General features: G+C 36.4%; 1 long non-coding RNA gene across 1 annotated transcript; it reads right to left on the bottom strand.

Moving 5' to 3' along the window:
* Positions 1-229: 229 nt before the first annotated feature.
* LOC125494102 (uncharacterized) lies at positions 230-2,805 on the bottom strand. Its single transcript, XR_008970236.1, has 3 exons — positions 2,225-2,805; positions 618-700; positions 230-512 (listed from the first exon to the last, which is right to left on the bottom strand). It is a non-coding gene; the product is annotated as an uncharacterized LOC125494102 (long non-coding RNA).
* Positions 2,806-6,007: the final 3,202 nt, after the last annotated feature.

The raw sequence follows: 6,007 nt of genomic DNA, 5'->3' as shown, positions 1-6,007 counted from the left end.
GGATCCGGTTGCATCTGGTTCCAATTCCGGATAGAATTTTGTCGGACCCGGTACCTGGTTCGCCCGGTTCCGGATCGGGGTATCCGGTAGGAGCGGTCCTGGGTAGGGATGACAACGGGTAGGATCCGGGTAGGATCCAGATCCTACCCGGATCCGATGGGTAATAAATTTGAGGATCCAGATCCTACGGATCCGGGTCCAAAACGGATCCTAACTTATTTTTCTTAATTTTCATCCTAACGTTAAAATAGTTTAATGAAACGACAATAACAACGCCATTTGTCGATACAAGCATCCACTTACATTAAGTTCCAAATCCAAAATAAATAACATTAAGAGTTTAACAAACTTCAATAATATTACAAAGTCTACAATTCTTACAAACAATTAAAACATAGTTTGCACTTTGCAATTTTACATATTTCATTCTTCACTTGGTACATCTACCAAGAGTCCAAGAGTCCAAGACTTCAAGAGGGCTATTCTTCATCACTACTAACATCATCAACATCCTAAAATAAAGAAAAAAAACAACACAATAACCAACCAAATAAGAATATTAGTAAAAAATTATATACAAATATAAAAAAACAACGAAATGATGACACACTACACACCATGTCAATGATATCTTGAGCTTCATTATCATAATCACAATCTTCATTAATTGTGTATGACAAATTCTTTCCATCAAGTGTGCCTTTGTCATTTATAAACCAAAAAAAAGTGTATTAGAGAATAATGTAAGTTATATAATAAAAGTAAGAAAAAAGACTTATATTTATACATAAATAATAAGTAATAAATATTACCTTTCACATAATCAATCAACCAACTTTGCAAGCACATCAAAGCCTCCACGGTTTGAGAATGAAGCCTAGAACGGTGAGCACTAATCACTCTTCCACCCATGCTAAAAGCACTCTCTGAAGCAACCGAAGACACGGGAATAGCAAGAATATCCTTAGCAATTTTTCTCAAAGTTGGATAATTTGTGTCTCTCCTCCACCAATTAAGAACATTGAATTCATTATCCTCCGGCATAGTAGCACTCTCCAAGTAGTTATCAACCTCATCCCTTAATGGTGTTGTTCTAACCTTTTGTCTCTTAGATCTAGCAAAATCATCTTCATCACCACACTCATTAAACCCTCTCTTTAGTGGTGATGATTGTCCATTCCTTACATCATTCTTACTTTCAAACTCACGAACAAGTTTATCAAGGGTCCTTCTCACTCTTGCCATTTCATTATTGGCTTCATCTCCATATAATTTCTCAAAATAATGAGCCACACAATCCATTTTGTTTCTAGGATCTAGAATAGCCGCAATAGCTAAAATCCCATTAATCTCATACCAATATTTGTCAAACTTATCAACCATACTCATAGCCATTGTCTTAATGACCTCATTACTACCATCTTCCACCCAACGCCTCAAAGCAAGCTTAATCTCACAAATTGTTCGAAAAAACAAATTTGCAGTAGGATGATTTCTATTGGAGAAAACTTTGGTGGCTTTGTAGAATATTTCTAACTTTTGACAAACAATAGTAGCCATATTCCAATCACGATCACTAGGAACGGAAAATTTAAGCCTTTTATTTAGACGTTTCAATTTATTAAAAACATCTTTGAAAGGCAAACTAGATTCAAGCATCAAGAAAGTAGAATTCCACCTAGTTTTCACATCAAGACAAATCCTTTTTGTTTTAGTCACATTCAAAACACGACATGCATCCTCAAAATTTTCAATTCTTTTAGGAGTGGACATCCAAAATGCAATGCACTCTTTTACTTTGGCAATAGCATGATCAATTACTTGTAAACCATCTTTCACAATCAAGTTAAGAATATGAGCACTACACCTCATATGCAAAAATTCTCCATTTAACACCAACACAATTACTCTCCAATTTTTCCAACAACACATTTATCATTGCATCATTTGTGCTACAATTATCAACAACCACAGAAGAAATTTTGTTTTCCAAAGAATATTGAGACAAAGTTTCCATAAGAATCTTAGCAATGACCCCATTTGTATGCGGATTGGAACATAACAAAACCTATTTAACCATGATAAAAAGCAAGATTTAGAACAAAAAAAGACCAAAACACCAACAAGTTAACCATTATAAACGCAAATAGGTAAATAACCACAAGTTAGAACAAAAGTAAATAACAAAAACATGTTAGAATTATAAATGAAATAAGCAAATTACCTTATTGTTCGATTATGCAAAATCCACTTATCATCAATGAATTGGGATGTCACGGCCATATACCCCTTTTTTTGGTTGGAGGCAGTCCACATATCAGTTGTTATTGCCACTCTACCCTCGTTAGCAACTAAAAAAGCCTTAAGAGAACCTCTCTCATTGTTGAACATCTTCACCACATCACATTTCAATGTATTCCTTGAAATCATCTTAAAATCATCATTCAAACTCTTGACAAAACTCCTAAAACCAATGTGATCTACAATTGACAAAGGATACTCATGTACTACTACCATCTTAACCAACTCTCGCCTTGAAACATCTTGATCAAATGATACTTTCTTTGTTTTTTCCTTAAGTGACAAAGAAGTGGTCCCGTCATCTTCTTTCTTGAACTTTAATTGTGATTGACCACTAGCAAGCCTCAAGTGTCTTCCCGAACAATGTTTTCTAGCATGTTTGTTGAGGTGTGAGGTTCCATTAGCTCCCGAGTATGAGAGTAAGCTATTACAATCCTTACATTTTGCCTTTTTAACACCATTGATTACAACTACATCAAAAGTTTCCCAAGCTGTAGAAGTTAATTTCTTACATTCTTACTACCACCTGATAATTCTTCTTTGCTAGTATCAACCCCAATCTCAACAAATCCTTCCACATCATCCTCTTTATCAGAACACCCAACACAACAAATGGTTCCTCATTAGGGTGACTAGAACCAGCATCACTCTCTTTAAACGACAATTGTTCATCCATAATTACAATTTACAAACAACACTACTCTGAAAAACACAAAAAAAAATTCAGCATGCAAACTTGAACAAAATTCAACATACAAACTACATTTTCACAAAATAAACACAAGAATATGATTATACACAATGATACAAAGTAACAACAACAACAAACATCATCAAAAGTAAACAAATAAAAGAGTAATTTCAACAAACTCCATCAATATTCCAGAAAATACACAAGATTTGCAATAACAATAACAATGATGCTCAAATATAAAAATTTAACGGTACTTAAATATAAAAACTCAATTATGCTCAAATAGAAAACCGAAATTATGCTGAAATTCGCGAGCAAAGTGATACACATTGATAAACTAACGGAAATCAACAACAAAAAACCAACGAAAATACTCCAAATAACTTTCGAAAACGTAAAGCAAACCGAAAATTAGGGTTCCGGCGAAAAAAACGGCCAAATACCTGCGTGCTGCGTCCTGCGAATCTGCGTTGCTTTGGCGCGGTGGTCTTACTGCTCGCCGGCCGACTGAGTTCTGGCGGTAGTCCGGTGCCGGCGTGAAGGCAGCGTCACTGGTGAGGGATGCGACAGTGACCGAGTAAGAGTCTAAGAGAGTGAATGTTTGAAACGGCTAAACTGCTTAAGTGCTTTAGGGTTTACTTTTATATTTTTATTTAATATTTTATTTTAACTTAAAAAAAACGGGTAAACAGATCCGGATCCGGGTAATTTTTCATTACCCGGTCCAGATCCGTTTTCAAACACGAGGATCCAGATCCTACCCAGATCCGTCGGGTCCAAATTTTGAGGATCCAGATCCGCTAAAAACGGATCTGGATCCACGGATCCGGGTCGGGTCCATTACCCACTGCCATCCCTAGTGCTGGGTCTGGGTACCCGATACTTAAAATTGGGTTTTTGTCCTAGATAGTGAGGTGTTGAATTGGGAGGATGGAGATGAATGATATTTGATAGCATAATAATATGCTTGTAATAGGATAATAGTTGTTAAGTAAAAATTAGTATTTAGTAGGTCTTTTAGGCCCATTTAATGTTTTTTTAAAATTGTATAGCTCAATTGGCCCATCTTAATATGTTGTTAAACTTACAACTGGGTATCCAGTTTTGGACCTGGTACCCAGCGGTTCCGGGTCTGGGTACAAAAATCTAGGACCCGGTTGGACCAGTTCCAATTCCAGATTTTTAATACCTGATGGGTCCGGATCTGGATCCGGGTCTATGAAATTCTATCGGATGCCCGGTTGTGCTCACCCCTAGTTCTTACTGTCGAATCTGAGTTCTGGCAATGGCGAGTGTGGTCGGTGGGTGGCCGGCGGTGGCGTCTCGTGGCGACAAGAAGAACTCCGGCAAATGGGCAAAGTGGCGACAAGTCCGGGCTCCAGCTGCAAAATGGCGAAAAGTCCTGAAGTCCGACAACAAATCAAGAGCTGTGTGCTCCGGCTGCAAAGCGGCGACAAGAAAACAAGAACTCCGGCAGAGGCGAAAAAGAAAAAAGAGAGAGAAAAGAAAAAAGAAACGTTACTGACCAGAGGAGAGAGGAAGAAGGGGAGTAGGGACCCGTGAGTGAGAGGAAGAAGCATCCTTTTTTTTGCCAGTCTTGGTCTTTGGGCAGCGTTTTTTTTTCTTTTTTGCTTTTATTTCCTTCAAAAAAATTTTTGAAAATGGGGTACAACTATGGGTGTTCAAAAATATCCGATCCGAAAATCCGCCAATCTGATCCGAAATTTCGAATATCCGATCCGTTTTTAAGATTCTGGATATTTCGGATCGGATACCCGAAAAAATTTCGGGTTTTCTGATCGGATACGGATCGGAATTTTTCAAAAATTTCAACGACTCGATCTGAAAACCCGGTGATACAATCCGAAAAGTTTGGATATCCGAAAAATTCCTCTGATCCGATATTCGACATTGAACAGCCCTAGTTATAGCTGTACCCACTGTACCCCTGTAAATCCGCCCCTCTTACACTGATGATATCTACTAACTATGTTCTTTATCTTGCAGGTCATTCCTATATTAATAGTTGGTCTAGCACTTGGAGAGCATGCTGCGTCTATTCTAACAACATTCAATTCTATTGTTCCCTAGAATAAGATAAATATCTAGAAACTTCAAATTTCAGTTCTAGTTTCTCATTATCTGCAATAATAATGATATTACTACTACCTGCAAGAAAAGGTCAATTGATTTTCATGAAAAAGAAAATTGAACTACATTGACAGTTGCCTAATCGGAAGCATAATAGATGCCCAAATAAACACTTATGTTAAACCATAAGCATGTTGAGATACATCCAAGATAGAAGATGTAGTGAAAAATTCTCATTTTCTGACAAGAATCCTTTGCTCTCCTACTACAAAGACCAGTACACTAATGCTAGATTGCACAACACGATAAGCTTATGACAGCTCAATTCAACCAAAACAAGAACGCAAACAAAAAATGTCATGCATTTACACGCATTGGAGCCACATTTATAATTAAAACCCACTAAATGTACCACAAGCATAACCAACAGCTTAAGAAGAATATTTAGTATACCAATACTCCAAAGTCCAAACTAGGCACATACTCTAACATTATGTGCCAAATAAATATAGTGACAATATAAACATAACCATAAAAATGACAACATATACATCAATATAGAACAGCATAACCTTTCATACAGATCGCCAGGAGCAAACCATAATTTCATAATTCACAACTTTCATAGCAAGCTTAGGATCCAAGGAAAATGATAGATACCAAAAGATACATGCTAAGCCAATAAATAGAAAAATATACTTAATCATACGAAATTGTACTACATCTTCTAAGACATTATAGGAAATACTAATTAGATTCACTTCAATTTACTAGATGCTAAATTACAAGCATGAGAGAAAGACATCAAACAACTTGATAGAGTGAGCATAAAGCACATTGCATCACATCAAAAGTTATAATTCATATTCATTCAAAAATTTAACGTATAAGATTGCAGTAAAACCTAAAATTAAAGCAAAA

Source organism: Beta vulgaris, chromosome 1, assembly GCF_026745355.1.
Source record: "Beta vulgaris subsp. vulgaris cultivar EL10 chromosome 1, EL10.2, whole genome shotgun sequence".
NCBI classification, from domain to species: domain Eukaryota; kingdom Viridiplantae; phylum Streptophyta; class Magnoliopsida; order Caryophyllales; family Amaranthaceae; genus Beta; species Beta vulgaris.
This window is presented reverse-complemented; position numbering and strand designations above follow the sequence as displayed.